We start from the raw sequence: 22,387 nt of genomic DNA, 5'->3' as shown, positions 1-22,387 counted from the left end.
AGGGAACTAGATAAAGGAACAGTGTGTAGAAAGAACAGTAAGCTTGAGAGTTAGATTACAGCAGGGTCTGATGTCAGATGGGGCTAGAGAGGAAGGCAGAGGCCTGTGAAACATGTAAATAATGTTGATCTTTCTGAGAAAAGCCATGGGAAGCCCTTGCTGTTTTAGAAGTGGACCGAGTTGATCAGACTTGGAGAAGAATATCTAGTTCCAGATGGGGCAAAGATTGAGGAGAAAGATGGAGAGAGGCCTCTGCACCATCCTTTTTCTTCTCAATGGCTCTCATCTGAACAGAATCCAAATTTAATGGGCAGCGGTATTGTCAATCGTGGCTACTATTGTATATATACATTTATATATTATATATAAATTATTCAGCCTTTCCTTCTGAAGACCCAGAAGTGATCCATAACCATTCATCAGTGGTAAAAACTATCCACACTTACAATATCATCGTGAGTCCAGTGGCAACAGAGCCAGGAATGTGTAAGCAGACACAGCTGCTGGACCCAATGGTTCTATCCTATAAGCCATGCCCTGGCTATTAAAAAAAAGCACCAAAACTCTGGACATTCCTTAGTTAGCCCTGTGGAGTCTGGCAAGGATGTACAAGGACAGGCCAGCTAGGTTCAAACAGCATCTGTGTGTGTCAAGGAATGTATAGAAATATAAGCCAGATGAGCATTAGGTTAGTTTTTCTAGGTTCTGACGGGATGCGCATATTTCTGTATGACTGCATATTTGTGCTTCTTGCTAATTGAAAGCACCTGAGTGGGAGAAACACAGAAGTTATTTCCTGATTGAAAACAGTTTGAGAATATAAATACTGGAGTTGGTCCACCCCCACTCTCCCTAATGAACTACTTTGAGCTTTCCCAACATACAGAATAATAAATGGATGTTTGATAACCTTCTGCCAGGTGAAATGTCAAGCATCATGCTGTGCGGGAAGGATGCAACCCTTCCCCTAGCCTGGATTGCACGAATGGATGTGAAGTATTTTTGGAATCAGTTACAAAATATGCTGATAAGTTCAGCATGAGAAATCTCACTATAGTATGATTAAGCTTTGGGGTATTTCCATTAAATACCTACAAAATAATTGCTGGATTTAAACTTTCAGTTCCTTCATTCCTCCTGTGTTTCTTGCACATCCCATCAAAAGCCAAATTCCATGCTAGGTTCTGGAGTCAAAAAGACAAATCATACATGGTCCTCACCCTTAAGGGGTTTCTAGTTTGCTAGCTGCTGAAATGCGATACACCAGAATGGCTTTTAAAAGGGGTGGGGGTGGGTGGGAAATTAAGCTGCAAATTTACAGTTCTACAGCCATGGAAATGTCCCAATTAAAGCAAGTCTATAAAAATATCCAAATTAAGGCACCAACAAGAGGTTACCTTCACTCAAGAAAGGTCAATGAAGTTCAGGGTTTCTCTTCCAACTGGAAAGGCACATGGTAAACATGGTGACATCTTCTAGCTTCTTTTCCAGGCTTTATGAAGCTCCCTCAGGGGTGTTCTCCTTCATCTCCAAAGATCGCTGGTTGATGGACTCTGTGCTCTTGTGTCTCTGCTGCTCTCTTTATTCTCAAGATCTCTCCAAAATGCTTCCTCTTTTAAGGATTCCAGTAAAGTAATCAAGACCCACCTGGAATGGGTAGAGTCACATCTCCCTCTATTCAAAAGTTAATACCCACAATTGGGTGAGTTACATCTCTATGGAGATAACCTAACCTACGGTACTGAATAGGGATTAGAAGAAATGGTTGCTCCCACAAGACTGATTAGGATTAAAACATGACTTTTCTAGGGTACATAAATCCTTTCAAACAGGTACAAGGGACTTCTAAACTGTGTTAGTTAGATTCAGTTGTCAACTTGGCCAGGTGAGCATACCTAGTCCTGTTGCTGCGGACATAAACCTTGGTACGTGAACCTCATCTGTTGCCAATTACATCTGCAGTCAGCTAGGAGGCGTGTCTGCTGTAATGAGTGACGTTTGACTTAATTGGCTGGTGCTTAAATGAGAGATTGCAACGTAGCGCTGCTAAGCAGCTCGGCATTCCTCATCTCAGCACTTGCAGCTCAGCCCAGGCCTTTGGAGAAGTCACCCCGGGGAAAGTTGTTGGAACCCAGGGGCCTGGAGAGAAGACCAGCAGAGACCATCCTGTGCCTTCCACGTAAAAAAAGAGCCTCAGTGGAAAGTTAGCTGCCTTTCCTCTGAAGAACCAACAAAATAAATCCCCTTTTATTAAAAGCCAATCCGTCTCTGGTGTGTTGCATTCCGGCAGCTAGCAAACTAGAACATCAACTAATGGTAGAGACAGAATGATAAAGAAGTTGGAAATTTTGTAAAAAACCGTAGTCAGTGTTGAGCAGAATGTGGCACAAAAGAGGGGCCACGCACTCCATCTGAACCTGCTGGGTTGCCACTGACTTCTGTTCTCATCATCTGCCTGTCCCCTATGGACCAGTGGCCTTATTTCACGTGGTTATCTTTACTTTTCTTCAGGGCAAGGATACCTAGGCACATCAATGCAGAGCAGTTCAGGGGGGACGCATCTCCCCACCCATCTTGTAGGAAAGCTCAAGACACTACTCCAGTTGGTCTCCAATCCTTCTCCTTCCCTGGAACCCTCATTCTGAGGATGGACTACATTAATTGAAAAGGAAGCCAAATCATGTAAACAGAAAAGTAAATTTAAAGCATCCTTTTCATACTTCTCATGCTTCTGCCTGTATGCCTGATACACAGTAAGCTCTCAATATTTTATTTCATGGAAATTCATGTGATGATATTCCTACTCTCACCACGAAAGCTTTTATAAAGACAAATGGAATGATAACCTCATAATTACATTAATGATTGTATAACATGCTATTGCAAATGAAAAATCATTTGAAACACTCAAGGAAAAGTGGAAAGGTACCAGGTAACCATTCCTCAGAAATGCAGTATGAATATTATTAATGTAAACAAACCAACAATAATATATACATAAGCTTTATACATATAGATTTTCTTTTTAATTACTGTTTTAACAGGATACTCAATTCTCCTTGTTTCTGATGTATATGATGCCACTCCACTCATCACATGAACTCCCAAATTTCTGTCAATTCTTTCATTTCATCCTCTTCACTCCTACGTTTTGAAGACTGAGAGCTGCTATTAAAAATGTTACCATTGGCGGGCCACGGTGGCTCAGCGGGCAAAGTGCTTGCCTGCTATGCCGGAGGACCTCGGTTCGATTCCCGGCCCCAGCCCATGTAACAAAAACGGAGAAACAGAATACAATAAAACAAGAAAATGTTTAAAGATGTTTCCCTTTCTTCCTTCCTTCCTTCTATCCTTCCTTCCTTCTCTCTGTCTTTCCTTTAAAAAAAAAAAAAAAAAAAATGTTACCATGAGTCTGAATAACTTACTACATTTTCTCATCTCATCCTAAGTCAATATACTCACCTATTTACACCCCTGGGGGGAAAAATGGGCATATCAGGTAGCCAACATCCTGTCTTATCATACTGCTTTCTCTGCACCAGTCCCTATTTCTCAAACAACTACTTTCTTCTCAGTTTACTTAAGCAGATTTTCTTCCTTTTTCTGCATCTGAAAAGTTGGTGATGTCCAGAGCTCTTTTCTCCTCTCTCTTCTTTCTCCTCAATTGTCACTGGAAGATTTTCAACCCTGAGATGGAGATGAGTGTAGAAGTGATTCATTAGGATGTAATCTTGGAACGGGTCGACACTCAGGGAAAAGAAGGAAACAGGAGTGGGTAGAGAGAACTTTTAGAGATTCCCTAAGTTGAATGGGCTTTTGTACCCTTCTAAAAGTTATCAGATGACAGCTGCCCTAGGAAAGGAATATGACTTCAGGTCAGGTGGCTTTTATCAGCCGAGGCAATCCCTGAAAGGGATGCAGCAGAGGGTGCCAGCAGCACTCCCAGAAGTTGGATCTTATTCTTGAAGAGGGATATGGGCAGTGCATCACGCCCCAGTGTCCACTACAGATTGCCCCTTGCACACCCACACACTCACGTGAGTGTGCTCCCCAACCCACACATACCAAGTCCTTTTGATTTTGCCTCCTGTCAGAATCTCAAATCTGACCTATTCTAAGTGTCATTAAACTCTTGGACACTAAAGATGGATTCCACACGGTTTAAGAGCTGATGCCCCTGTTCCTCTCCTCTTTAGGAAGGTTCATCCACGAGGATGAGTCCTACATTCAGGGAGAGGTGGAGGTCAGAGTGTGGAGGAGAGGTCTCACAGTGTTTGAGTTCCCACGTTCCAAGTGTCCCTCCGGTGGATCTCCTTCCCCAAGGTGATGGGAAATGTTTAGGATATTTCTCTCTTTTCCTCAGCTAATTCCAGGAGGGCTTCCCACGCTTGGAATCCAAGGAGTCCTGGCCAGTGTGGAAGACGACCAAAGGCTGAGCTGAGCCGGAGGCTGGCGGGTCACTGTGCCCTGCAGGTTGACCGAACCTGCCCCAGAATTTGTCTTGGTTTGTGTAACGTGTGGCTGATGTGCCAACTTGATTAATTCCTAACACATTAAATCCTAACAGTTCTCAGCCTTTCTTTCTTTCCTTGTGTTTTATATTATGTTAGTTTTAACCAGGGAAACGTCTACATTTCTCGTGCAGGTGACTGGGTGATTCATCTGCCAGAGATGTTTATACCTCTCATATCAGAATAAAAAAAGCAAATAAAAAAATAGCTTTGGAAATACTTTAGATACACATCTCCCTCCACACTCCGAACATTTAATTGCTCACCAATACCCTGGAAGAACTATCATTTACCACATACAGTACAGCTGAAGGGGAGGTAAGAGGAACAGGCCTGACTCCTCTTTTATAGAATATGAACTAGGGGAAAATGCTAAAGAGTAGGGTGTGAGCATGTGTCTACCAGTGCATGAGTCTGCACATATTCATGGGAATAGGGGAATTTCAGAGCTGGGAAGCTCTGAAGTGCCTCCTGCATTCACAGACCATCCATTCCCCTCTTAAAGATTCATTGACTCCTCTGGGGCCTGGACAGCCTCTGTCTTTAAGTTGAGTTACATCAAAGTAGATAATGCCTCAATACATTGATTCTTGAAACAACAGAGAGATCTAGGAAAGATACAACTCTAGCTATCTACTGATATTTGATTTGCATTCATTTTAAACCCAGCTCTCTCCCAGCTGTTGAGAAAAATCTATGGCCCCTAGAGCAGAGAATTATAAGCATCTCCTTGTCCCTACCTCCATTATTCAATTCTGAATCCCAGTTTAAAACTGGCTTGTAGGAATTATAGAGTTTATACTGTATTTTTCATATACATTATTATATTTTATTCTCTAAGTACTATGTGAAATTTTGAGGAGTAATAATTTATTTTCCCAGGCTAGAAATTTAAAATCTGAGGTCAAGATAGATTAAAAGAAGGGTCCAAGGTCACATGACTAAGAAGAGTTAACATAACTTGAGTTGTCTGACATCCATATTACTCAAAGGGGAGAATAAATGGGGAAGATGTGAAGTTTACGTAAAATAATACAAATCCGAATAAGTCTACCAATAATCCAACCATGATGATAGTAAAAAGAAACTTTCTCTGTTTCTAGGAATAGGGCTGTAGATAATTCATTCAATAAATATTTATTGAGCACTTACCATGGGCCCAATTATTTCCCCACATTGACCCAACAAACTTGAGCTGCCTTCCTTCATTGACAGCCTTTCTGTAAAGTAGAATCTGCAGAACACTTGCTCAGAAATACTTGGAGAACCTGCCCAAAACACTTCAGTCAGAATCCACAGGTATGGTTGCGTGACATTGTGGGGATGGGGTGGAGATTCACTCCTAACATGAATTTTGGGGAATGGCTGTGAATGGTAAGACTGGAAAGTCCCTGGTTTAAACAAGCCTCGAATCAGTTTCCCCTAAAGTTTGAATGTAACCTTTTATTTCCAGTCCATAAGGTAAATATAGCCAGAGAAAGTGAGTGTCGCTTTCTTTCAGTTTCTATTCTTTGCTCTGAAATATCATTTTCACCCCACAGATCTTTCTCTGAAGTAACGAAATGATAGGGGCCACTATCAGAACCGTGAAATCAAGCCAGCAAGTACAAGAGCATTTGGTCGAGTTTGTTGGGAAATCTATGAGGGTGGCCCACTCGTGGGATTTTGCTTTGGCAGAAATCCCGTCAGTTTGCCTGACTACAGTTTGTGCCTGTATTTTAATGACTCGTACTGTCCTTTGGCTCTGTCCTATGAATTACTTGGCAGAATTTCTGCTGATCTAGAGCACTGCCTGTGAAGGGGCAGGTATTAGAATGTATCTGTTTTTCAAAATGAGCAAATACAAGCACCTGACATACTTGCTGTTTTACAGACCTCTCAGGATGACCTAATTTTTACAAACATTGTAAACTTAAAATCATAACAGAATTCATATTTTTTAATATCAACTTTAACTTTCAAAACTTTGAAAGAATGAAATGATACTGTAGCAAGTATTGGTGAAGAATTAACCTGACAAAAATTCTGAGTATATCAGAGTGGGAAAGCCAAGGGAAGCTTTGACTGTTGAACTAGTGACCATTGCCAATACCTGGACTGTGGATTTGGTCCTCTAGGAATCCCTTTCTCTGGGAAATGTGCCCTTCTTAAAGGTTTATGTAGGGAAGGCAAGGCAAACGCTTGGATCAAGCACTCCTTAAATATGTTAAAAAAAAAAAAAAGGCCAAATTCTTACCATAAATTTGAGACAGACCCACTAGACTGTTATTAATAATCCTCAATTCCTTTCCTGGCAGTGCAACGTGGCCTCACTTCCACCTCACATTCCTAGTTATACATCATCAGCCCCTTCACTGTTTGAGGTGGGAGGTAAAATGTGGAAGGAGAGGGCTGAGTGGGAGAGGTACAAAAAAAAGGGAATTTGCTAGACTAGAGGATGCACACATTTTTTATGGGAAAAGGAAGGAACATTTTCTAAAATCTCATGTTAAATGTCAGGGATTGAAATCGCATCCTGCCATAATTAAAGATGACAAGGTTTGATCCAGGGTTTCTCAACTTCGGCACTGTTGACATTTGGAGCTGGATAGTTCTTTGTTGTGGGGGGTGTCTTGTTCATTGTGGGATGCTTGGCATCATCCCTGGGTCTGCCCTCCCGACCTCTACAGTCTCTAGGTCCTACGTCCCCTAGTTGTGATAATTAAAAAGGTCTCTGGGTATTGTCAAATGTCCCTGGGGTTGGGGAAGAGCAGAATTGCCCCTGTTGAGAATTGCTGGTCTGACAGGAATGGGTCTGTGCAAGGTGAAACCCAGGCTCCACCCAGTCTACCACCAAAGGTGCCTGCAGCCTGCTGTGCCACCGTCACCTCAATTGTCAGTGCCGCTGGGATCCAGCTGGTGTCCTCTACACACTCACGGTAGGTGAAAACCTCTTCCTAAAAGTCTGAGGTAGGGAAGGTGTTGCTACAGCTCAGTACAAAACAGGAAACAACTTAATACTGATTATTTGATATCAAATTAATTAAAAATTTCTGGCAGGCTCCATTAGTGAGAAATCTTCATGGGCTATCTTTCTCCACAGTCTATGAAATCCAGACATGGGTCTGGCTTCCTCCTCTCTCCAGAAAGTCCTTCTCTAGCTCATTCTTCTCCCCAGACCAGTTACTGAGCTGCCCTCTACTTTTCTTCCTACTGTTATATAACTATACAGAGTGATTTAACTCTGAGGCTGAAACTTCTGGGCCAGCCTTTGCATGTAAGCTATACTTGTATATTGGCATGCATATATTTGCATATATAATATGTATAGACACACGCTTAGACAGGAACAAAACCATTTTTGATAAGCTGACCTTCATCCCTACTAAAGTCATCACAACCTTTTCTCCATATCTCTCAGACAGATGTTCTGGCAGCCTTTGATTTTCCAGAGAGCAGAGAAAACCTCAGAAGTCATGGGACAAGTGATAATTGTCCTGGTTACATAAGTGCGGCTATGCTTTTTTACACTTAATCCAGACATTCAGTCTATCCAAGCCAAGGAAATGGAAGACCTTATTCTACAATGCAGGGCAGAGCAAAGGAAGGAGACATACTCCCTTAGACCAACAGAAGCACACACCATAGGAACACCATAATCCTCTCTTTGTAAAGGTCTGATTTCCATTTAGATCCTTTTGCCTTCTCCCCACCTTGCCTCAAAGCCAGGCTACCAGGCCGCAGTGATTTCCTCTGCCCCTTTTCCTATTTCATGTCAAGACCCTAGATGAGTCCAGGAAAATGCCTGCACGACTGGGTGAAAGTCTGCAGGCCCTCATGGAGGAAACAGGGGCGAAGGAGAGAACGTGATCGTGCAGGCCAGGTCCTCCCTGCTGACCACAGGGAAGCTACAAGAGGTTTTCCTACAACCACTCAGGCCACAGTCCCAGGCCGGACCTCGTTGTAAAGCCAACGAGAATAAGAATCCTCTTGTACATTGTAGACCCTGTAAGATTTGGAATATGCCACCTAAATACGAAATAAAGTACTGATTAATCCCTCTCCAGAATTTTACCAGCCCATCTTTTTATTTATTTTTTTTTTGAGCCATATAATCTCCCTCTCTTCCCTAATTAAGGGTTTATCTCTGGAATTATATCAATAATTTTTTTATATCACCCTGAGACTATTCCAGGCTATACTGTGCAGTTTCCTGTAAATTATTGTTAATATCCAAAAACTGAGGTATTATTGGCTGTGCCAGGACAGGAGATTTTTTAACCTGAAAGTTAAGGGATTCTGCTCACTCTAGAATTAAGCTACTCCTAACATAAATCTGAAAGGTAATATCAGTTCTAGCTGGGTTTGATGGAATTATCTTGGGTTCCATTGCACCTTAAATATTATTTCATTTGCAACGTTGCAAGACCTGATTAGAAGAACTTTCCTTGCACAAAATACTATAATAAATTTCCAAAGGGGTTTTTTATAGGCAAGAGAATGAGACTTGTTCCAGGAGATGTGAATCAGTCAATAGAGCCTTGCAGATCTCCTTCTGAGCTATGGTTATGTAATATGATTATTTTATCACCCAGTTTAGTAGACTAAAATTATTACACTCAGCTACTGTGATTTAGAACTTTAAAGTCCCAAATGGATGTTGGGGAGGAATCCAAACTCTATTTGGCAGAATGTCATATACAAGTTTTATCTCAGACTAATTCACAGATGAGCTAAGAAAGTTATTAGTCAGCCATCTTCTCTCTGTATGTTCATATTATAAGCCACCATCTAGATCATTTTAAGTTGGGAAAAGCAACATTAATCAAAATCCTGTAGCGTACATACTCCTCATGGAAATAATCCATATTCTTGGTGCTAGAGGACAGAACCCAACTCATAATGCAGTGCCTAGTGATGAACCTAAAATGAACCTCAAAAATGCCCTTGAGCAGGGATGATTCCAGAAAATGTAAATATTGAAAGTTTTCCTGGATGCCTACTCTCCTTCTTTTCTTTTTTTACCTTTATTTCTGAAGTCAAGTCTGCATTCTTGTTTTTCTCCCAGTGCCTCTATCTTCCCTGATGGCATAATTTCCAGAGAAGGTTAACTCTTGACCAGTTAAATTTAAGCCAGCGCTTCTTTTCCTTAAATTTCAGAACTTTATTTCCAATTGCCACTTGGATCTCTCTGTCTAGATGCCCTGCAGGCACTGAAATCAACTTTCCTGAGTTATTTCTAACCTGTGCAGCTGCTAATGCCCTCTTGCTATAAAGTCTATCATCAAACCCAAAGATATCTTCATATTACATAGTTTATTGAATGAAAACAATAAATGTACTGACCATGCTCTTGAAAGCCACTCTCATCTCCTGGATAATCCTGAAAGCTACCCCCTTCCCAAGTGTGCACCCCAGAATGAAGATGTGTACCCCAGAATATGCCATATTCTTTTCATTCATTCCTGTGAGTGCAGACCTACTGTGGATGAAACCTTTTCATTAGTTTGTTTCCATTGAAGTGCAACCCACCCAATTCAAGGTGGGCCTTAATCCCTTACTGGAGTCCTTTATGAGAGGAAAAGGGCAGAAAAAGCCCAGTGAGCTCAGAGACAAATACCCAGAGAAGTCTGGAGACAGTTTAGAAAGAAAAGCCCTGAAGGAGCTAAGATGAGAAAAAGAAGCCACTGGAACCAGAGCTGAAGACAATGAAACCTGGGCACAAAGGACCAGCAGATGCCAGCCATGTGCCTTCCCATGCGTCAGAGGTGTCTCAGATGTTGGCAGCTTCTCTTTGGAGTCCAGGTTTCATCCTGTTGATGACTTAATTTTGACATTTTCATAGCCTAGGAAATGTAAATTGTAAATTAATAAATCCTCATTGCAAAAACCAACCCATTTCTGGTATGATGCTTTAGCAAACTGAAACACCAAGGAAGGCTTATCCCACCATGATAAAAATTGCTGCAACTGGTCTTTTCTGACACTAGTAGTATTCTCCTCAATCCATCAGCTCTGTATTGCCAAGCAATCTATCAAAAAGAATTAAAATGATGAGTCCATATCATTCCTCCGCTTAAACACTTCAGTGGCTCATTATGGTTTGAAAGTCTTTTTTCTTCTATGTCCATTCAATTCCTCTGAGAACAAGGTATACTTCCTTTCTTAGCTTAATGGCAGCACTGTCGAGATTATAGATGGAGCCATTTTATGTTGCCTCTAATCAGAGAAGGAAACATATCTTTTTATTGAAATGTTCCATAGTTTTTCTAAGAATGAGTCACTCTTGGCTAAGTAAAAGATATCATTATCTTATATACGTTTGACACTGTGGAAACTGAGTAAAGTAGCATTCCTTTATCCTTTCCTCTCCCTTCAAGTATTCAAGTCTGAAAAATGTAGAATAGACCAAGATGGTGATGAAAGGACACCCAGAAAGAGATGTACAAGAGGGTACCACCAGAGGGCAGAAATGAGGTCTGACTTGGGTCTTGAACAGTGGATAAATAAAGCTGAGGAAGATCAAAGAGATACTCCTGATTCCCTGCCCATGGTGAACTCTGTCTAGCCCACATCTGAATAGTGTACACGTGCTGCAAACATGCTATTCTGTAAACATGCTGGTGCCACATATATGAAAGGTTGGCAGACACTTTTGGGGTACAGATGAGATGTATCATTCTGGTAGCAGGGATATAGAAAAGGGATTACACATGTTTGAAAATATTCAAGCTTCCTAATGTGGTTTAAAACAGTTTTCCATCTCACTGTCCCTATCTGCCTCCGATGTTTCAGACTCTACCATCTACTGCTTGACACTTTAGGGTGTCTCAACACTGCTTGAACTCTGCTGCTCAAACATCATGTCATCACTTTCATTTGTGGCATCCTTTTGCCTGATATGTCCTGTGTTTCCCCCACTCTGCTTTGTACTGCTGAGCCATGCATAGCTTTTGAAAGACTCAGCTGAAGGATCACCTAATATAGACTATTTCACATTTTCTCTCAAGCTGAGTTAGGTGTTCTATACTATCCATACCTCGATAAATCCACATATTGCACTGAATTTTTGCATTACATAATTATAAGTACACTGGCCTATCCCACTCACTAAGCTGTCAGTTTCTAAATGAACGATGTTCTATTCATCTGTCAGTACCTCCTCCCAGCACCCAGTGGGTATGCAATACATTTTTAGTAAAAGAAGAAATAACTAGTGTTATATATTTACTACTGTAAATCAATGAAGGTTTCTTGTCTTTAAAATTAAGTGTGAGTTTTAGGATGTCATGACAAGGAGAGATTTTTCAGTCCCCTAAAACTTCACGATGCAGGTTTATTGAGGGTGATGAGTTCTGGCAAGGAGCAACTTTGAGCATGCTTCAAGTGACAGCAGCCCTCTACTTGAGGCCCTGGCATACCAAGATACTCATGTTTCCCTTGGGGATCTTCCAAAAGCATACCAAATCTGGATTTTTGCTAAATTCCCTCATCTGGTTTCAGGAGCATGATTTAAATATTTTGATATATGTAAGAGCAAGTATAACTGACCCTATAAAATATGATTCTGGGTGACTTCAAGTTCTCAAGCAGCTGCAGGCAGCATCTTTGTTCTGACAACCTCAGTACAATCAAGTTATTCATTTGAAAAATGAGACTCATAGTTCCTAGTAACAGTGATTTTTATCTCATTTTCTTTACAGAAGAATTTTTTTAGATTCCTTGGGGGCTTAAAGCAAATACCCTGAAATAGTATGCAACCTAATAACAATGGGAAGTTATTAGGTTACAGTTCTGAGGCCGAGAAATTGTCCAAATCAAGGCAATACCAGGGGATGCTTTATTCCTATGACTGGCTGCCAGCTATCCTTGGCTCCTCTGCCATATGGCAAGGCACATGGCCATATCTGCTGGTGTCCCCCTTCTCTTCTGGTTTCATTGATTTCAGTTCCTCGCTTCCATGAGTTTCTCTCTCTCTGTCTGAATTTCATCCTTTTGTTAAGGCTTCTAGGAATCGGATTAATACCCATCCTGAATAAAGTGGGCCACACCTTAACTGAAATGACCTTAGCAAAAGGTCCTACTTACAATGGGTTCACATCCACAGGAATGAATTAGATTTAAGAACACATTTTCTGGGGTCATACAGCTTTCAAGCCACACAAAGTATGTATCAAAAACTTAGTCCTGACACAAAGACTTGTTTTTTTCTAAATTTATTTCACAAGCTTTTCCCCAATTATTAAATATCTACTTAAATATTTAAATATCTTAAAATAAGGGCAAAAATGGATGAGGATCCATTGGATTGTGCGGACTTCAGCATTTTTTGATGAATATCAATGACTATATTAAAATGATTTAACCCTCTCCTGAGATAAACTATCAACTGCTTTATTGTGAAATGTAAAAGGTTTTTGGGGATGACATCTTGAATCCATGCAAAGAGCAAAATATCTATATAATCAATCCTCACTAATTTTGCATGTTTAGAAATTAAGAAATAAACACCCAACTTAAAACACCAGATGAAAGGGAGAATCACAAGTGAAATTCGATGGTGGTATTAGGGTAGAAGGAGAAACAAAGTCAATCGCCCACTTGGCATTAATTCTCCAGTGCCAACCTTAAAGATTTTTCTGGAAGCCCTTGACAATTTACATATGACCCATTCATTCACTCGAGTCCTCCTCTTATTAAGTGTCGGGTAGTTTTTCAGGAGCTTGGAACGTAGTGGTGAGCATGAGAGACAGGGTCCTTGCTTCTATGGATATTGAATTCTAATGGGGCAGAGAGATAGATGAAGAATATTTGTAACAAGTACAATTAAAAAAAAAACACAGTGATATACAGTGTCACTGGGAGGCCAAAAGGAAGGGTCATATCATACAGAATACTTACTGTCCATGAGGGTGATTCTGGAGCTGAGATCTGAAAGATAAGAACAAATATGCTTTATTGAAAGCATTCAAGGAAACAGCAAGTGAAAATATTGTGAAGTAGAGTAAAGTTGGCAGAAAGAGAGTCACTAAGACTGAAATTCAAGGAATAAGCAGGCAGGGGCAAGCGCACCTAGAGATTTTTTGGATTAAAAAAAGGAAATAGGATTTTATGCCAAAGGCAAGAAGCCATTGGTGATTTTAAGCAATAGACTGATATGATATTACTAATATTTTTGAAAGACCTCTCTTCCTGATAATGTAAGGACCAAATAGGACATCTGCATAAATAATATTCTTTTACTTTTGGCTGGCTGATTGATTAACTTAGAGCATATTAAATGTAGTTGGTGTCTTTACTTATAGCTTAGATATTTTAAAAATTTATTTGTATTTTATTTTTATTTTCAGTCATCATCATGATCACCAATGTAATCTATAATTATTAAGGGATTCCCTCTGGGCTGCCAAAAGATATGCGGTGGGACGAAGGGATGTACCCCAGAAAAACATGTTCTTGAATTTAATCCATTCCTGTGGGTGCAGACCCATTGTAAGTCTGAGTTTTTGCTGAGGCTACTTCAGTTAAGAATGAGTCATTCAGGATAGATATTAACCTATTACTGGAGCCCTTTATAAGAGAATAAAATTCAGACAAAGACAGAGAAAAACACAGAAGCATGAAACTTAAATCAACAAAATCTGGAAGAGAAGGAAGAGACCAGCAGATGCCACCATATGCCTTGCCATGTGGCAGAGAAGTCAAGGATTGCCAGCAGCGAGCCTTCGAGAAGAAAGCATTTTCTTGATTGTGTCTTGATGTGGACATTTTCTTGGCCTCAAAATTGTAACCTAATAATTTCCCATTTTTCAACCCGAACCATTTCATGGTATTTGCTTTATGCAGCCTAGGAAAATGAAAATGACTGTATTATAAATAACTGGGGTTCTACTGTACTTCCCTGCCCCAAAAGATGGCTGTTAATATTTTTATTTCCATATAAGACATTTTCCATTACTTTGCCTATCAATGTACATCTACTTTTTATACAGATACTGTCCTGACTTTTACATCCACGCAGATATAAAACATTCAGAAATATATGAAATCCTTTAATTATGATCGAACACTAAAAATACAGAACTAACCTCTCAAATCTCCAAAGCCCATGAAAAGCAATAAACTCGGAGAAATGAAAAAGAATTGACAGGGCAGTAGGTTATACACTGATATGAAAAAATATTATTAAATACTGTTTTTTTATATTGAGAAATGTGAGCAAAAAGCAGACGTACAAAGATCTTTCCTTCTCCGTATTTGTATATTTTTAATAAAAACACTTTAGGCTTGTTATTAGACGTAAGAAAGGACTAGAAAGTGATACAGAGATACAGACATGGGAGGAAAAAGAAAATAAATACTAGCAAATCAAAGATGCTTATCTTATAACTCCAATCACCTAGTTTGCCATGCCTAATTGAAAAGAAAATAACACAAGGCAATAGAATGAATGTCAAAAAGCAAAAGGTTCCAGGCTCTTTTGTCTTAAATAACAGGTGGTAAGGTGGTTTCTACAGCTTAGACCAGGATTCATTTATGCATTCATTCTTACAATGTTTATCAACACCCTGATGAGCATCAAACTACACTAGGTGCTGGGGATCCAGTCAGATATAAGAACTGATGTCTGGCTTCAAAGGAATCATGGTCATTGGAAAACAGGAAAATGCATTTGCAAACGAAATACAGTGAGAGAGTTACTAAGGGGGATGGCTTGGAAAGAAAAAGTGAGATCATAATGCACAGAGAGTGTGCTCAAGAGATTTAGACTCTAATATTTAGAGAATGATAATGAGATTATCTGCAAAGAAGAGATACTCATTCCAGGGAGAGGAAGTTCTCTAAGGATATATATAGTGTCAGGAAGGATGTAGTGGGAAATACAAGTTGCCTGGAAAAGTAGGAGAAGGCTGAATGATGGTGGGAGATTGTCATAAGGAAAAGTCTGTCAGCACTGAGCACTGCATTGCTGCAATACCAGGAGCCAAGTCAGGGCATTCACTTAGCATTTACTGTATGCATGAGAGGGAACTCAGCAGCTCACGAAGAATCTTATTTGAATCTTGGAAAACTTTAGTTAGTTCTTGCTTGAGTTTATCCAAAATCTTTTTAAAATTTTCCATTTGCTAATACTTGCTCTGTCCTCTAACAACATATTCTGTTACGCATTTAGCCTTCAAATGCATATTTCCACTTTTTTTATTCAACACCCATTAACTGAGCACCAATTATGTCAGGCATTGTGCACGTGCTGGCAGGTAACAGTGAACAGATGTGGCCCCACCTCATGAAGCTTAAAGTCTCCTAAGGGAGGAAAGAAATAGAAAATCACAATAGAAAACATATGAGTTCAAAATGTAATTACTGCAATGACTGTGGAAGCTACAGACCACTTGGTTTTGAAAGCTAATGTCCAAATTGTCCTCAGGCCAAAGAATCCCAGAGAGACCTGTGGGAATCTTCAGTGATGTAGGTAAGGTCCAAACCAACTCACAGACTCGCTTTAAACTTTGCAAGAACCCATGATCTTTGAACTATTGCCTCCACCTAGAAACAAGAAATAAATTCTAAGTTCTTTTTGGCTTTATGATCTCACTCATACATTCATGGCTAATGTTCGTTATTCATTATCACTGATTAATTTCCAGGGGTCTTGTTATGTATTTGACTTAAAAATTATATCTGAAATGAATGCTGTCAAAATCCAAGAAATGACATAGGGCATAACAATATGGTTTGTCACAGTTTTCCACCTCTAGGTAATTACTTTTTTATAGTAGCTTCTTAGGACTAAATGGGAGACATAAACCCCAGTAACTGAAATGAGACTAACTCATTTGCTTACCTGAAGCCCAAGCTGCTTTTCATCATGCCAACTACACTTTGACTCTACCAACATGTCCCACTACAAGCGACAAGCAACAGACATGCCCCTCGCTCTTTGTTGAATTTTCATCAAAATGGTTTTAATATTGAAAGGGTGAGATGGAAAACAAGAAAACACAGAGGCTGGAAGCCAGTTCGTATCTACAAAACCTTGGTCCAATTCTCCTGGTTGGCCCTGGTATTAAGGCTTGCTAGCTGCAGTAATTACAGTGCCAGAGCGAACAATTGCCCGGACTTTCCTTATCTACCTTTTACATGCAGCAGGCCATCCCGCTGAGCTGTTGTCCCAGCTCTCCTGCTGCTGGACCCCCGCCATCACCATTTACTATCCTACATTAATCACACACCTGCTGGAAGCAGCCTGGGCCCCGTCCACTCTGCTTTAGAAAGACTGGCCTGCTCAGCAACCATGCTTCCAGGTGATGTGGCTAACTAAACCCTTAACAACTCCCGGGGAGCTGGGGTTTTCCGTATCATCCACTGTAGCAAGGCTGAAAAAGAGACAAATGTTTGGGGCTGAATGCTTTCAAGAGCATTTACCCTTGATACAGACAGTGAATTATAATAGATAAAACATGAACACCTGAGTCTGGGCTTTAATTTTCTTTTCATTTACATAGCGCCTATTTTAGGAATACCTAGATATTTAACTGTACTTAGGATTGAAGTTTTTAATTCTAAAATAAGAAAACTCAAATACGACCAGCTGTTAAATTCAATTAGAAGTATTTAATGCTTTTTAAGGCATGAAATTCTTGAGTTCAGAATGAACACATATTAATTCATTCACCCAGGTAGTCATTCATGCATCAGGATCTAATTTGTACTTGGGACCCACTGTGGGTAAGACTCTGTGGGAAAAGATTAGTTTCTATTTTCTCATCATAAGGGATTTATATGGTACAGAATTTATAAAATGTATTTTAAGATCTTCCTATAATAAATGCTATCAATTTATGGATTCAAGCAAAAAACAGGATTATTCTTTAGTCTAGTGGAAACTTTAGAACAAATGTCTCCTGAAAATTGATTCTTCAAATAAATTCCTGGTTATCTACATGCCATGTTCTAGGAATGTCTGAATCTCAATCCAGATTTCACAGGTAAAAGAGTTTTACCTACCCCTAAACCTAGATATTTCCTAAAGCAAAGCTGGACAATCAAAAAAATTTTCAAAATTGAACCTGAACCAGGAGGAATAAGTCACCCTGCTCTAGTCTCAGAAATAGAATTGTTTTGAATTTCAACCTCACTTCAGGATCTTTGGAGAAGCAAACAGTTGAAGACATCCCAGTCTATCAGTTCTGGCCTCGAGTCTCCAGCAAATTGTGAGCGTCGGAATATGGTGACTTATCTCAACCATTCAGGGATCTGCTGGAGGGTAAGTGTTTTTAAAAGATGGATGAGAGGGCGGTGCAATGGTGGCTCAGTGGCAGAATTCTCACCTGCCATTCCCAAGACCCAGGTTGGATTCCTGGAGCCTGCCAATGCTAAAATTAAAAAATCATCATAATAAATAAATAAGAAAATGCATGCGAAGGCAGCATCTCACAATCTGAGAGAAGTGGGTTTCCATGTGCTGTTGACTTCCATATTCTAGAGGCTTTTAAAGGCTGTTCACACCAGCACCAACCACAGGTGACCCACAATTATCAGTTGTTTTCAGTTTTCTCCTTGTTGCTCTCTTCTCTCACTAAATGAGCATTAAAATGGGTTAAGTAGGAGCTGTGCTCGCATCTAAATGGATGCTCTAACAGTCCTCATTGAAGTTTTAAGACTCTTTTTGAAATGAGGAAGTTCTTATTAGCAGGTGCCCTAGTTTTCCAGGGCTGCTGCAACGAAGTACCAGGAACTGGGCGGCTTCAGTCAACACAATGTGTGGCCGCACAGTTCCAGAGGCTTCAAGTCCGAATGAAGATGTGGACAGGGCCACACTTCCACTGAAGTCTGTACACAACCATGACATTCTCCCTCAGTCTCCACAGGGCCTTCTCCCCTGAGACTGTTCTACCCAATTCTCTCCTTCGTATCACGTCGCCAGTCATATATGAAGTAAAGCCACCTTCCCCCCCCCACTCCAACTTGACTACATTTTTACTTACCTAATTCCATCTGTAATGACCCTATTTCCAAATAACTTCACATTCTGAGGTTCTGGGGATTAGAAATTCAAAGTATCTTTTGGAGGGACACAATTCAATTCTTGATAGAAGATAATTCATACATTTTTAAACTGAAAGGAAAAATGAATTTCCAAAATGCCTCGGTTTTCTGCGTAAAAAGTAGCAAGGCCACATTTTGTCATAGCGACACACTGCCACACAAAAGACCTTTTATAATAAATTCCTAGGGCACCCTGAGGAATTTTAGGGTAGAATAGATTCTTACAACCTGCAACAATTGAGAGCTAAATATGAGACGAGGGTGGGCTACATAATCTCACACAACTCTTCTAACCCTTTAATCCTTTGATGAGTCGGCTATCACTTTTGCTTCAAGCTTCATGGGTCCATTGACTACTAATAGGGTTTAATAAACGCTACTCCATGTGAAAATATTAAGTGCCATAAAATTATTACCTTGATATTCTTTAAGTTCCCCCCTAACAATTTCTGACAGCTTCCATGAGCAGTGATCATTGTACAAAAGTCTTTTTCTGGATGCAACATACCATGTCCAATTCTCTTAGAATTATATTTTAGGAGGGTTTCCCATTTCATCTGTAATGCAGGATGAACTAGGCAATAAGCAAAGTTTCTTAGTTTGACGTAAAATAGAAGCTTACACAGAATATTCAATAGAAGTAATTTATTCTCTAAAATTTTAAATAAAGCTTAGAAAGAGTACGGATTTACTTTGCTACATGTTTATTTGATAACTAGACAGCATATAGATAAAAATAAGCTGCCTTAAGTGAAATTTTAAGGAATCAATTAACTTCTTTAAGTGCTTAATACCATCTAGAGGAATCTCCAAAAAAATTATTTCTGAAGTTTAGAATTTCACTATTTATTTAAGAATCAGGTAAATCACTGCATAGAGAATAAGATAAATGACAGCACAAACAGAATCACCTGAAGATAAAAATGTAGCTCCTGCCATGCACACACAAAATAAATTTTTGAGGGGATAAAAATGGTAATTTAATTATACATTCCCTCAATTAAATTTTTAGAGAATTAACACATAGAAAAACTGACAGTTCCAGAAGCAAGGTCGTTGGCCCACATTCCCAACCCTTCCCATCCCCAGCCAGGCATCACAGCCACTGAACATTACATTCTCATGATTTTAGAGTAACACCCAGTTCCAGCCATTAAATTCAATGAATAAATAAATTAATATTCACTATGGAAAACAGCAAAGTAGTAGAAAGCGAGCGGGTTTTAAAGTCAGATTTCAATTCAATAGTTGCTCTGCCATTACCTAGATGAGAGATCCTGGGCAAATTATGTTATCACCCGGAACACCATAGCAACTTATTCATGAAATGGACATAAACATTGTTTAAATTAAAATATATAAATAAATTGCCCCCTCCAGGGTTGTTGCGAGGCCTTAATGGGTGATGCCTGTGTGCACGGCCAACCTTAGAAAATGGCAGCAAAAGCAGCTTTGATTTTCCATCAGGGGAGAAAGGTGGGAAAGCAAAGCATCCTGTCTGCCCCTGCCAGGGCCTGACCTCGTCCCCCAGCTTCCACCTCTAGAGAGGAGAAATGAATTTGTGGAAACTAATTTCGTCCTGAATTTTACTGCCTTTCTAAAATTGTTAGTCTGTTGAGACGCTGAACTTTACCTGGATTGGAGACCAGTAAGACAATGCCAGAGGATGCTGTTCTAACAGAGCATCCCGTTAGAAGGCTCTTCAAGTTCTCTTCCCGGTGAACACATAGGAAATTTGAAGAAAAGAAGAGAAAGTTTTCGATATTTGCAACAAATGTAGAATCCGTGGTCTTTGTACTCTTTCCTTCCCCCTTTCCCCACTGGCTGGTCCCTGAGCTAAGGGGAGAATAGCAAAGAGACACCTGGGGAGAGGTCCCGGGAGCAGTGGGCTGTGTGATGTCGGAGCCCCATTCCTGGGAATAAGTTCAAGTGGTGAAGAAAAATCCAGAATGAGATGCATACAGGGGCGAATGTCTCTCTGTGTGTATTATATTCAGTGGCATACCTGATAGGTTTTATCTGGAATGCCTCAGCCTCATATTTGAATACCCCCTCCTCTATATGAAAAAGTGATATTTTTATATTTGTAAAATTATTCCTTATGGAATAATTATAAAATTAAACTGATAAAATAATAGACAAGAAATGCAGATACTAGGAAGTTTCTCTTATCAAGCTGCATCTGTATGTATATACATATATTCATGCCAATAAAAGTAATGTAAAACAAAATAAAACAACTTAGTATGATATATAATATAGCATAATAAATAGTAGAACTAAGAAAAAAGGACAATCATGTATTCAGTAGTTTTCATATCTACCCGACATTTTGAACTTCGATCCTTTGGGGACAGTCTTATATAACACTTACAAATAACTGTCCATTAACCTGAATTTTAATAAACAGCATCACAAAACATAATTTAGGCAACTACTAAACCATGCCACTATTATATCATTTTATTTTCTCTTTATGAAAAAAATAGTTTTTAAAAGAATACATTTTAAATTTCCGTTTATGTAGGTAAAATTCATATACATTTAACTCATGAGATTGTAATGTATTATTTATATTCAGTAACATTTTTATTCGTAAATTAAAATTTTTCCTTATCAAACGAAGATATTGCACCAATTCTCGCAGTTTGCACTGTTTCACTAATTAAAATTTTAAACAATATGGATTCCAATTACCCTTATAGGTTAGAATGACAAGCTAAAGAACCTAAATTTCTCTTTCTTTGTCTTTACAATCACTGGGCAAGAATTATGATTTTAGATTAATTATTTAAACACAGCAGTAGGTATTGCTTCAAGGGCTGTGTAAAGAAACTATCAGAAGTAAGCTTAAATTGTTCTGAACTTTTACGAATGTATTCTTAAAAAAAAAATGCCTCTTGTTGTGTTGGGGACCAATTTTATCATGGGAGATTCTCCAAATTAACTTTCATATAAAATGCAATGCTTATTAAAAGATAAGTAATAAAAATTCCTAATTTGTCACTCACATATATATCATTCATAATCAACAGTAACCCCAACAATTGTTTAGAACTTGAATCAACAAAAGTTGTTTATTTATTTATTTTTATTGCTGGCATCGTTTAGACCCTCCATTGCATGTGATAATAAAAAGCAGATCCATTCCTCAGGTATATTATTGTTTATAAATTCTCTACAGGTGAAACACTCCCGATTTCCTGCTTCAAGATGAGCCATGACCACTGCTTGCCCCTTGAGATGCCAATGGTTAGAGCCTTATGTGTTTTACTTTCAAAATACCTTGACATAGACAGTGTGGCATCTTTGTGATTGCTTTTAATCTACATCCTAGTGGTGATTAGCTAATATTATATTTACCTTGATAGAAAATACTTAGTTCACGAGAATGTGATTACCCAGACTCAAGTGGGAGGCCCAGATTCCAGAGGAGGTCAGTACAAGCGCAGCATCCAGCTTTATCACCACCCAGCATCAATGGGTTCAAGTAGCGAACGGGTTTTAGAAACAGATCGTGGGGAAAGGAGTGATGTTCAAAGCCTGAGCATTACCCAGCACCTCCACCCTTGCGTGGATTCAGTCTCAGGACTCAGCAAGCCCAGAAACCCCAGGTTTCCAGCACGCACCCAAGGCTTGAGGTTAACTTCTGCATTTAGCCCCGTGTCTCACCTGTCAGCTGAGCTGCCTAGGAGTAGCTGGCACCTATTTCTCTATTTTCTTTTTCTTTTCATTGCCTTATTTGTCTCATCATATGCCTATATCATGCGGATTGATTTATATCACCTCTCATCTTAAGTTATCTATTTCGGTTATTGGTTGTTTGGCTAGCTCGTATATTCAATTAT

The 22,387-nt window shown here is 39.5% G+C and overlaps 2 long non-coding RNA genes across 4 annotated transcripts; one reads left to right on the top strand and one right to left on the bottom strand.

Moving 5' to 3' along the window:
• Window positions 1–3,485: 3,485 nt before the first annotated feature.
• On the bottom strand, window positions 3,486–16,019 carry LOC143676596 (uncharacterized). Of its 3 annotated transcripts, none has more exons than XR_013172209.1 (3): window positions 15,881–16,019; window positions 13,392–13,421; window positions 3,486–3,687 (listed from the first exon to the last, which is right to left on the bottom strand). It is a non-coding gene; the product is annotated as an uncharacterized LOC143676596 (long non-coding RNA). The 3 variants fall into 3 exon arrangements; XR_013172208.1 differs by lacking the exon at window positions 3,486–3,687 and adding an exon at window positions 3,706–3,747; XR_013172207.1 differs by lacking the exon at window positions 3,486–3,687 and adding an exon at window positions 13,057–13,270.
• A 92-nt stretch (window positions 16,020–16,111) lies between these two features.
• On the top strand, window positions 16,112–21,827 carry LOC143678165 (uncharacterized). Its single transcript, XR_013173095.1, has 3 exons — window positions 16,112–16,249; window positions 17,635–17,757; window positions 21,724–21,827. It is a non-coding gene; the product is annotated as an uncharacterized LOC143678165 (long non-coding RNA).
• Window positions 21,828–22,387: the final 560 nt, after the last annotated feature.

The sequence above is a fragment of the Tamandua tetradactyla genome, chromosome 3 (genome assembly GCF_023851605.1).
Source record: "Tamandua tetradactyla isolate mTamTet1 chromosome 3, mTamTet1.pri, whole genome shotgun sequence".
NCBI lineage: Eukaryota > Metazoa > Chordata > Mammalia > Pilosa > Myrmecophagidae > Tamandua > Tamandua tetradactyla.
Note: the sequence above shows the minus strand (reverse complement) of the source record. Positions and strands in the feature narration are given on the sequence as shown.